This window comes from Apium graveolens, chromosome 2 (assembly GCF_009905375.1).
Source record: "Apium graveolens cultivar Ventura chromosome 2, ASM990537v1, whole genome shotgun sequence".
Taxonomy (NCBI): Eukaryota; Viridiplantae; Streptophyta; class Magnoliopsida; order Apiales; family Apiaceae; genus Apium; species Apium graveolens.
Genome location: NC_133648.1, coordinates 166,314,091 through 166,326,171, shown reverse-complemented (window position 1 = coordinate 166,326,171; position 12,081 = coordinate 166,314,091).

Genomic DNA, 12,081 nt, shown 5'->3' with positions numbered 1-12,081 from the left:
GGTGCACAAGTAGAATAACAAAATATGTCCAGCAGGGGACAGTTTTGTTGCAACTTAGAAATAGGGAGATTTGACCATGTCATGGGTAGGCCCTCATTAGGCCCTGTTGGGCCTTAGTTAGAGGGAGTGTCAGAGAAGTTTTTCCAACCATAGTTCATAGGATGTGAGTTAGAACTATGTGTCACAAGTTAATTCAAGTTAGGGTGTTTTCTGCCAAGGAAGACAGGGGAACCATGGACTTTGAGCTTAGGCCCAAGCTAGGCCCTTGAGCCACATCAAGTTTGGGAGATTCCCTTAGGTCATGAGAGTCTTGTGTAAGAGTTTTGAAGGAAGACCTATAGTTTAAGGGTGTCAAATGCACTCAAGAAACCATGGATGTCATTCTGAAATTTGCACCAGTAAACACTTTCACTCATCGCATAGTTTTAGAACACTTAGGAGTGAGGTCTTGGTTAACCACCATAGTTGTAAGATAGTATAAGGTCAGTAGAATAAAAAGCACAAGTGAGGGTCAATAGGTCTTGGATAGTTTAGTAAAGGCGCATTGAGTTAGGAAGCCAAAATTAGAAGACTTTGTCTAGTTTAGCTACCAAGTGACTTAAGTTGGGGGATCGAGATCATCCAAGCCTAGTGTTGCATTATGGTGTATATGGTGTTATTTGGTATTAATATATGATATGTGATTATGTGGGTATGTGTGTGCAATTATAAATTAAAGGTGAATATAAATTAAGTGCATATAGGCCTAAGTGCCATCCGTGTTTAAATTCGGGTTGTAAATAGGTTAAGTTGGTGAGAATATATTATAATGAGGATTATTATTATTTATGTAGGATCTCGAGTCGAGGGAAAACTTGCCATAAAGGTCGAGTGAAGCTCCAGTTGCTCCTACCAGTCGGACCAGACCAGCCTTTCTCAAGGCAAGTGATTCAACTTGTCCTTCATATTTACTGCTAATAGTTCATACATTGCTGCAACTATCCTGTGTCATTTAATATATTAAATCAAGCGTATCTTATGTTTATCTTTGAATTATATAAAAATGTCATGAACCCTCGAGTACGTATTGCAAAGTGGTCTTATCATGATAGTATATTAAAGTAATTCGAATGTCAGGATAAAAGAAAGGGTAGTTATAACTCTTGGTTGATCCTCTTGATTAACATGCTGATGATTCCTAAGTATTGATATCTCATCCTGATACTTGAACCCCTATAGAACATTACCTTGAACCCTAAAAGCCAGATACTTATCAAAGTGATTCCTCATTGATTGATACCCCTCTTTCTTATCCTGAATCTTGACAATTATGATATATCCTGAGTTAAAGATCATTTCTGCATACCTTAACACCCTTAGTATTCATGAAGCTTATCTTCTTGATGATCCAGCACTTGAACCCTGATGAGAAACCATTGCTTTAAGCCCAATTTGGCATTACCCTTTATAATATCCAATAGCCTCACTAAATCCCCTTGTCCAATCTTTGATATATGAAAACCATTCAGTTACTTTAATAGAGTATAGTTTTGTGAATCATGGCCCTAAAATTTAGTACCATTTTTCCCGTGTTTCGAGTAGATCTATAATTCCTTGATAAAATATTTCTGTTAAAAGAGATTTTGTTATAATTCGACATTAGTTTTTGAAATAAATAAAATGTGGGTTTTCAGTCCCAAAGGGGGATAAACGTTTTCTTGAATAGTGGATCTGGACTGAGACGCGAGTCCTTTCCACACTTATATTAGGCTTAAAAGTTGCCTAGGGATTCCCATTAATGTTTTAGAACCCAGCGAGGTTCGGGATTACTTCGCGGCTGATCACCGGCTGTAATCCGTAGCGTCATAAAATAATTTTGATTAAGATATGATTTTTTTTAATTATTTTGATACCAACAAAATGATGCCATCACCCAAAGTTTTATTCTCTCATTATCATTGGTCATGTCCTCCCATTGACATTCTTTAATATATATCTCTCGATTTATGTTTTGTATCGTATTGTTTAGCACTTGTTGAGCATTTGGCTCACTCCTTGCTTTACCCTGATATTACAGCTAGCAGTTATGGTTAGATTCAAGCAGACTGCCCGTAAGACCGGTGATGCTGATGCCTATGTTCAAGCTCAGGTAGAATAAATGATAGTAGTTGTGTGAGGACTCGATATTTACAATCAGTTGTAATAGATGGTAGTGTTGGGCTGTTCCAAACCCTAAACTGTAAGATCTTGGATTTGGGTATGTTTATTTATTATTAAATGTTGTAATAGTTATATTTAATTTGCTGTTTAAGTTGGGGTGTGACAGGTTTTGTTATCAGAGCTACGGTTTAGAGTCCCTGGACAGCCCAAATAGGTTAAAGGGTATATGTGTAGGTTATAGATAATATGCGAGAGAGTAGGTTAAGTAAGTTTATTATTAATACTCCTCTTATTGGTTTGTCAGCAAAGGGCGCATTTCTCGTCATCCTCTGGTTCGGACGACACTATTGCTTTCACTGTGTATGCTAAGTTGAGGCGCGAGTTTGACATGCTTCAGGGAAAGTACGACCGACTGATAGACCGACTGAAGAACGTGTACCCGGACAGCCGAAACTATGAAGGGAAGCCCAAGGAGCAGATGACTGCGAGACTTGAGACCTTGGTTCAGTACGTCAACACTAAGCTTGAGGAGATGCCAGCACACCGGGACCGCACCAGCCAGTATGTCATTCAGATGGTGGCGGATGAGCTCCAAAGCATTGTGAAGACGCTTCGAGAGGAAAAGACTACCAAGCTCCGTTCAGATGGAGTGGAGCCTTAGTTCTTTCCATTTACCTTTCATGTTGTTGTACTATCAGACTCTGTAGAATTCCCCAGTTGTTTCCGTTATTTCCTTTAAATAAGCCTGTTGATCCTAGAATCAGACTTTGTTCTAATCCCATGTATTGTGACCTTTAAATTTCAATAATCATGCTCTATTGTTCCAATTGCTCTCAACTGTTATTATACGCTTTTATATGCATCATCATATCTGCTTAATTTGAAACCTGACCTCACATGTAAATAAGAATGTCATGCGATACCCTCGAATTGTTTTATTATTCATATCTGTTTCGACATATCTCTTATTTCAGGATCATGCCTCCCAAAAAGAAGAACCCAACAACCACATCCACCACAGACCCAAATATTCTTCGACTACTGGAAACTTTGCAACAGCAAACCAATGCTATAGCCCAACAACAACTAACTCCTCAACAGCGAATTGAAAACCAAGATAACCGTAAACCACACCAACCACCTGAACCACCAGTACCACCTAGACAAATTATCACTTTCAAGGCTTTTCAGAATGTGAATCCACCTGCATTTCATGATACCACTGATCCAGTAATAGCTAACACATGGATCAAGGAGATGGAAAGGGCTTTTGAGTTGGTACAGTTAGGAGACGATCAGAAGACACTGTATGCTACTTACTTCTTGAAGGGCGAAGTCATCTATTGGTGGGAATCAGTAAAAGCTATGGAAGCAACTCAATAGGTTTCTTGGGAGAGATTTAAGAAGTTATTTCTGGATAAGTATTACCCTAAGTACACGCAGAATCAGATGGAGCTTAAATTTTTGGAGCTGAAGCAAGGGAACATGACTGTACTGGAGTATGAGAAGAAGTTCACTGAGTTGTCAAGGTTTGTGACAAAGTATACCAGCACCGAGGATGAAAAAGCAAAGAAATTTCAGCAAGGATTGGAGCCTTGGATCAGAGATAGAGTGGCTATGTTTGAGCTTGAAACTTATGCGGGAGTAGTTCAGAAAGCTGCTCTGATTGAGAATAATGGGATGCAGTCAAGGAAGGAGAGGGATAACAAGAAGAGGAAGGTTCCATTTTATGGAGAAAAGTCTGAAGTAGGAAGTTTACAAGATCGGAATGTAAAGAGGATCGGATTCCAGAAGGGCGAAAATTTTCAAAAGAAGGGAAATTTGGGTAAAAGGCAAGAATCAAAGGGGAACAACCAGGTAAGCCAAGGACAAGTTGGAGAAAATAGATTCCAGAGACCCGAATGCAAGCACTATGGAAGAAGGCACCCCGGAGTGTGTAATAAGTTGAGCATGACATGCTATAGGTGCAATCAGAAGGGACATTTGGAAAATGAGTGCAAGATGCCGAAGCCAGGAGTTACGTGCTACAAGTGTGGGAAAACTGGACACATAGCTAGGGAGTGCAAGGCAATCGGACCAGTCAAAGCTTTGATGAATGTGGCAAACACCAGTGCGAGCGTGCCAGTTGAGGTATTGGCATTACCTCCACCACCTACACCAACCCCGCAAGCAACAATAAGGACATTTGATCTGAAGATGAAGGATGTTGTTCAGAATTCTGAGGTGATAGCAGGTACACTTTTACTCAATAATGTCAAAGCTAAAGTATTGATTGATTCGGGAGCAACAAGATCTTTCATATCAGAAACTTTTGTTGATAAGCTTCAATGTGATAAAATGATTATGAGCGAGGTAGTAAATATGGTAATTGCGAACCAAGAGAAGATTCATGTGAATCAATTATGTCCGAAGTGTGAGATTTATATTTCGGGGTATAAGTTTTCAGCCGACTTGATACTCTTCAAGTTGGGAGACTTTGATATAATTTTAGGCATGGATTGGTTAGGAGAAAATAACGCTCAGATTGATTGTAAGACCAAGAAAGTGTATTTAAAGGCGAAGAGTGGAGAGAAGATAGTATTTAAGGGGCAGAGGCAAGAACAACTATTTATCACAATCGTTCAGGCTAAGAAGCTACTTAGAAAAGGTTGTGAGTCGTTCCTAGCATATGTAGCAGATTCAGAAAAGGGCAACCCCAACATAGAAGATATCCCTGTAGTTAACGAGTTTCCCGATGTGTTTCTAGATGAACTACCAGGCTTACCACCAGATCGACAAATCAAGTTCGAGATCAACCTTGCTCCAGGCACGGAACCAGTTTCAAAGGCCCCATATAGGATGGCACCAGCAGAAATGAAAAAGTTGGCGAGCCAGCTACAAGAATTGTTAGATAAAGGAGTGATACGGCCAAGTACGTCGCCATGGGGAGCACCTGTTCTGTTTGTCAAGAAGAAAGATGGGAGTATGTGACTATGCATAGATTATCGAGAGTTGAATAAGGTAACGATCAAGAACCGCTATCCGCTACCAAGAATAGATGACCTTTTTGATCAGCTGAAAGAAGCAAAATGCTTTTCAAAGATTGACTTGAGATCAGGATACCATCAATTAAAGATCAAAGAAGAAGATATTCCCAAGACAGCATTTAGGACCAGATATGGGCATTATGAATTCCTAGTAATGCCGTTTGGATTGACCAACGCCCCGGCCGTATTTATGGATCTGATGAATCGAGTATTTAAGAAGTATTTGGACAAGTTTGTAGTGGTATTCATTGATGACATCCTTATTTATTCTAAGTCGGAAGAAGAACATAAACAGCACCTCTGGATAGCATTGGAAATACTTCATCAAGGGAAGTTGTATGCCAAGTTTACCAAATGTGAGTTTTGGTTAAAGGAAGTTCAATTTTTAGGGCATGTCATTGGAAATGAAGGAGTTAAAGTGGATCCGGCAAAGATTGAGGCAGTTATGAGTTGGGAGAGGCCAAAGACTCCTACGGAGGTGCGAAGTTTTCTAGGGTTGGCAGGATACTATAGAAGGTTCATCAAGGATTTTTCGAAAGTCGCCACGCCATTGACCAAGTTAACCAGAAAGAATCAAAAGTTTGAATGGAGTGAAGAATCTGAGGATAGCTTTCAAGAGTTGAAGCAGAGATTGGTAACAGCTCCGGTGTTAGTACTTCCAGATGACCAAGGAAACTTTGTGATATTCAGCGATGCTTCACATAAGGGATTGGGTTGTGTGTTAATACAACACAGTAAGGTGATCGTGTATGCATCAAGACAGTTGAAACCGCATGAGTTGAAGTACCCGATGCATGACTTGGAACTAGCCGCCATAGTGTTCGCACTTAAGATTTGGAGACATTACCTCTACGGAGAAAAGTGTGAAATCTACACGGATCACAAGAGTTTAAAGTACATTTTCACTCAGAAGGAGCTCAATATGAGGCAGAGGAGATGGCTGGAATTGATCAAGGACTATGATTGTTCGATAAATTACCATCCTGGAAAGGCGAATGTTGTGGCCGATGCTCTAAGTAGGAAGGAGAGACTGAATATGATGACAACATCAAAGGAATTATCTGAAGAAATCAAGAGATTTGAACTGGAACTTTGTGATTGTGGAAAAGTTGAAGAAGTTTGTCGTGCAATGACTTTTCAGCCAACACTAGTGGAAAAGATAAAGAAATCTCAAGAAGAAGTAATGGAGAAAGAGAAGAATCAGTTATCTGGAGAGGAGATTAATACTCAAAGGGATGAGCAAGGGATACTAAGGTTTTCTTCCAGAATATGGATTCCTCATGTACCTGAAATAAAGAATGAGATCCTACACGAAGCCCACAATTCGAAATTTTCAATCCACCCGGGAAGTACCAAGATTTATTGGGACTTAAAGAAAAACTTTTGGTGGCCAAATATGAAGAGATACGTAGCGGAATGGGTTGCGAAGTGTTATACTTTTCAGAAAGTGAAGGCAGAACATCAATGACCAAGCGGATTAATTCAGCCCCTAAAGATTCCAGAATGGAAATGGGAAAATATTGTTATGGACTTTATAGTAGGACTACCGCGAACGAAATCCGGGCATGACGCTATATGGGTTATAGTTGACCGTCTTACAAAGTCAGCGCATTTCCTTTCAATTAACGAGAAGTCGTCATTAGACAAATTGGTTCATCTGTATGTGCACGAAATCGTACTAAGGCATGGAGTACCTGTATCAATAGTTTCAGACAGAGATCCCCGATTTAACTCGAGATTTTGGAAGCAATTTCAAGAATGTCTTGGCACGAAATTGAATATGAGCACGATGTACCACCCGCAGACTGATGGACAAAGCGAAAGGACAATTCAAACAATCGAAGACATGTTGCGTAGTTGTGCAATCGATTTTGCAGGAAGTTGGGATGACCACTTGCCGTTGATTGAATTCTCTTACAACAATAGCTATCATTCCAGTATCGGCATGCCACCATACGAAGCTTTGTACGGGCGAGAATGTAAATCACCAACAAGTTGGGATGAAGTAGGAGAAGGAAGGATTCTCGGCTCAGAATTGGTACAACAATTGCATGACTCAGTCAAGTTAATTCAGAAAAGGCTACTTGCTGCTCAAGATAGACAGAGGAAGTATGCGGATCCGGCACGTAAGGATGTTCAATTCCAAATTGGCGAAGCTGTTTTGTTGAAGGTGTCACCTAGAAAAGGGTTGTCTAGATTTGGCAAGAAAGGGAAGTTAGCACCTAGATACATAGATCCTTTTGAAATTTTAAGTCAAGTAGGGAAGGTGGCCTACGAGTTGGCCTTACCACCTCAGTATCAGCACGTGCATAATGTGTTCCATGTGTCATTGCTTAAGAAGTACAATCCTGATGCTAACCATGTAATAGAATATAAACCAGTAGAAATTCAGGCAGACCTGTCATTTGTGGAGCAACCGGTCAAAATACTCGACTGGCAAGAGAAGAGTCTTAGAAATAAGTCAGTAAAGTTAATAAAAGTACTTTGGAGGAACCCTAAGGTCGAAGAATCGACTTGGGAGTTAGAGTCTGATATGCGTTCCCGGTATCCTCATATGTTCTCTTAGATTATGGGGACAGAATCCCTTAAGGGGGAGAGGATGTTACAACCGACATTTTTGTGTAATATTAATTGTAAATTTAGTACAACTTTAAAAGTCGAATGCCAATATATGCAACTATTGTATGCTTGTGTGAATGAGAACTCTGCGTCTTAAATTTTCGTTATGTGGTATATGAATTTTCAAAGCAAAAGTTTATTTATTTCTTTGATTTTTGATTTATAAGGAATATTTTAAACCTTGAATAAATTTCTCTTTAAAAGTTATTTTGTTCACAAATTTCAAAAGTAGTTTTATAAAATTTCTAAAAATCCAAATTATTTTATGGTATAAATTTTATAATTTTTGAACTTGTGTTTTATTTTACAAAAATAAATATTTATAAATGTTAATTGTTATAATTAGCAAATGACATAGTTGTCCTTGCATGCAAATCCTTTCTATTCAATCCAAAAGGGCTAAAGAGACAATTACCACCCCACTAACTCTTATTTTTCTAGCCAAATTCCTCCTTTACCCTTGCATGCAAAATGATCCAAGTATAAGTGGAAGGGTAGTCATGTCAATTCCTATTCCCACTCACATTTGTCAAAACAAAAACCATAAAACAAGTAAAAGACATGATCATTTCACACATCACCCACACCACACTCTTTCTTCTCTCCCTCCTCTCTCTCACTCTCGGCTCCTACCCTCTCACTCTCGGCTTTTCAGCCGAAACCACCCCCCTCCCCATTTTCTTTCTTTATCAATCAAGTTCCCACCTCCTACACAAGTAAATATTACTTCCCATACCATGATCACATATATTTCAAAGAGTTTTGAGTAGAAAGTTTAAGTTTTAAGGTTGCATGTTAAGGTTTTAGTTGAAATTCAAAGTACAACCTTGATTCTTGTGAGTTTAAGGTTGTTTTTTAGAGGAATACAAGGAATGGTGAAGTGCCAAGTCTTGAGAAGGAAACTCTTGATGTCAAATGGCCATTTCCTTCCATTTCATTCGGCCATGACCATAGGGGAGCCGAATGAATGGTTCTTGAGACCATTCTTGTTGCTTTGTTCAATTTTTGCATGTTTATGTGATAATGGCTTGAATTTTTTGTAAAAATTTGATGAAACTCCTTGCATGCTAAGTGATCATCTAGATATAGCTCATGCTGGGCTTGCATGTAAATTTCTTGGTAAAACATATTTAGAAAACATGTTGTTTGGCTTGCAAAACTCGAAGACATGCATTCATATGGATTTCACTTAGAATGTTATAAGATTTTGATCATTTGGAAAGATTTTATTAGTAAGCTTTAATTTCAGTAGGAATAATGTGTTAATATTGATTAATGCTTCTTGATGCATGGTAATAAGTCGTGTATATCTTTTATAAAATGCATAACTTGTTGTTTCAAAAACTTGATGATTTGTGAGTTGTGAAATGTGGTTTCTTTTGTTTTGCCATGATTGCACCTTAGGTAAGGATGATCTCCACCAAGATTATTTTGAGTATAAGGGAGTTAGTTTAGTAGATCACCATGTTTAAGTCTTGGTTTGGGTATTGGGTTATTGGTGGTTGAGTTTGTCAAGTCAAAACCTTGGAGAAAGGAGAGTTATAATTTCTGCAGAAAATCAGTTTAGTACCCTGAGGTTTAGAGTGAGTTTTGACCATGTCATTGTTGTGCACTTTGAGGCCCAAGCCACCAGAAGTTAGTACTAGGAGTATATAAAAGGTTTTAGGCGTTGGTTGGAGGATTGCATGTCATTTGGTTAGGTGCACAAGTAGAATAACAAAATCTGTCCAGCAGGGGACAGTTTTGTTGCAACTTAGAAATAGGGAGATTTGACCATGTCATGGGTAGGCCCTCATTATTCCCTGTTGGGCCTTAGTTAGAGGGAGTGTCAGAGAAGTTTTTCCAACCATATTTCATAGGATGTGAGTTAGAACCATGTGTCACAAGTTAATTCAAGTTAGGGTATTTTCTGCCAAGGAAAACAGGGGAACCATAGACTTTGAGCTTAGGCCCAAGAAGGCCCAAGCCAGGCCCTTGAGCCACATCAAGTTTGGGAGATGCCCTTAAGTCAGGAGAGTCTTGTGTAAGAGACTTATGAGATCCCGGTCAAGATAAAAAAAGAAGTTTTGAAGGAAAACCTATAGTTTGATGGTGTCAAATGCACTCAAGAAACCATGGATGTCATTCTGAAATTTGCACCAGTAAACACTTTCACTCATCGCATAGTTTTACAACACTTAGGAGTGTGGTCTTGGTTAACCACCATAGTTGTAAGATAGTATAAGGTCAGTAGAATAAAAGGCACAAGTGAGGGTCAATAGGTCTTGGATAGTTTAGTAAAGGCACATCGAGTTAGGAAGCCAAAATTAGAAGACTTTGTCTAGTTTAGCGACCAAGTGACTTAAGTTGGGGGATCGAGATCATCCAAGCCTAGTGTTGCATTATGGTGTATATGGTGTTATTTGGTATTAATATATGATATATGATTATGTGGCTATGTGTGTGCAATTATAAATTAAAGGTGAATATAAATTAAGTGCATATAGGCCTAAGTGCCATCCCTGTTTAAATTCGGGTTGTAAATAGGTTAAGTTGGTGAGAATATATTATAATGAGGATTATTATTATTTATGTAGGATCTCGAGTCGAGGGAAAACTTGCCATAAAGGTCGAGTGAAGCTCCAGTTGCTCCTACCAGTCAGACCAGACCAGCCTTTCTCAAGGCAAGTGATTCAACTTGTCCTTCATATTTACTGCTAATAGTTCATACATTGCTGCAACTATCCTGTGTCATTTGATATATTAAATCAAGCGTATCTTATGTTTATCTTTGAATTATATAAAAATGCCATGAACCCTCGAGTACGTATTGCAAAGTGGTCTTATCATGATAGTATATTAAAGTAATTCGAATGCCAGGATAAAAGAAAGGGTAGTTATAACTCTTGGTTGATTCTCTTGATTAACATGCTGATGATTCCTAAGTATTGATATCTCATCCTGATACTTGAACCCCTTTAGAACATTACCTTGAACCCTAAAAGCCAGATACTTATCAAAGTGATTCCTCATTGATTGATACCCCTCTTTCTTATCCTGAAGCTTGACAATTCGTATATATGCAGAGTTAAAGATCATTTCTGCATACCTTAACACCCTTAGTATTCATGAAGCTTATCTTCTTGATGATACAGCACTTGAACCCTGATGAGAAACCATTGCTTTAAGCCCAATTTGGCATTACCCTTTATAATATCCAATAGCCTCACTAAATCCCCTTGTCCAATCTTTGATATATGAAAACCATTCAGTTACTTTAATAGAGTATAGTTTTGTGAATCATGGCCCTGAAATTTAGTACCATCTTTCCCGTGTTTCGAGTAGATCTATAATTCCTTGATAAAATGTTTCCGTTAAAAGAGATTTTGTTATAATTCGGCATCAGTTTTTGAAATTAATAAAATGTGGGTTTTCAGTCCCAAAGGGGGATAAACGTTTTCTTGAATAGTGGATCTGGACTGAGACGTGAGTCCTTTCTACACTTATATTAGGCTTAAAAGTTGCCTAGGGATTCCCATTAATGTTTTAGAACCCAGCGAGGTTTGGGATTACTTCGCGGCTGATCACCGGCTGTAATCCGTAGCGTCATAAAATAATTTTATTAAGATATGATTTTTTTTAAATTGTTTTTATACCAACAAAATGATGCCATCACCCAAAGTTTTATTCTCTCATTATCATTGGTCATGTCCTCCCATTGACATTCTTTAATATATATCTCTCGATTTATGTTTTGTATCGTATTGTTTAGCACTTGTTGAGCATTTCGCTCACTCCTTGCTTTACCCTGATATTACAGCTAGCAGTTATGGTTAGATTCAAGCAGACTGCCCGTAAGACCTGTGATGTCGATGCCTATGTTCGAGCTCAGGTAGAATAAATGATAGTAGTTGTGTGAGGACTCGATATTTACAATCAATTGTAACAGATGGTAGTGTTAGGCTGTTCCAAACCCTAAACTGTAAGATCTTGGATTTGGGTATGTTTATTTATTATTAAATGTTATAATAGTTATATTTAATTTGCTGTTTAAGTTAGGGTGTGACAAATACCCTAAGAGTGCATATATATACTCAATTATAACACAAAGCATGATATACCATGACTTGTATACTTTAACCAAATAGTCATCGAATCACATATAGTGACGCAATTACGACACATAGCATATAATCCTTGTATCCAAACTCTATACTCGAGTTATAATAGCAAGTATACCATTTCATATCAAAACGACTCAATCCTTCCTTTTTATATCATTTAATTCGAACCAAAACAAACAAATACATCACATAAC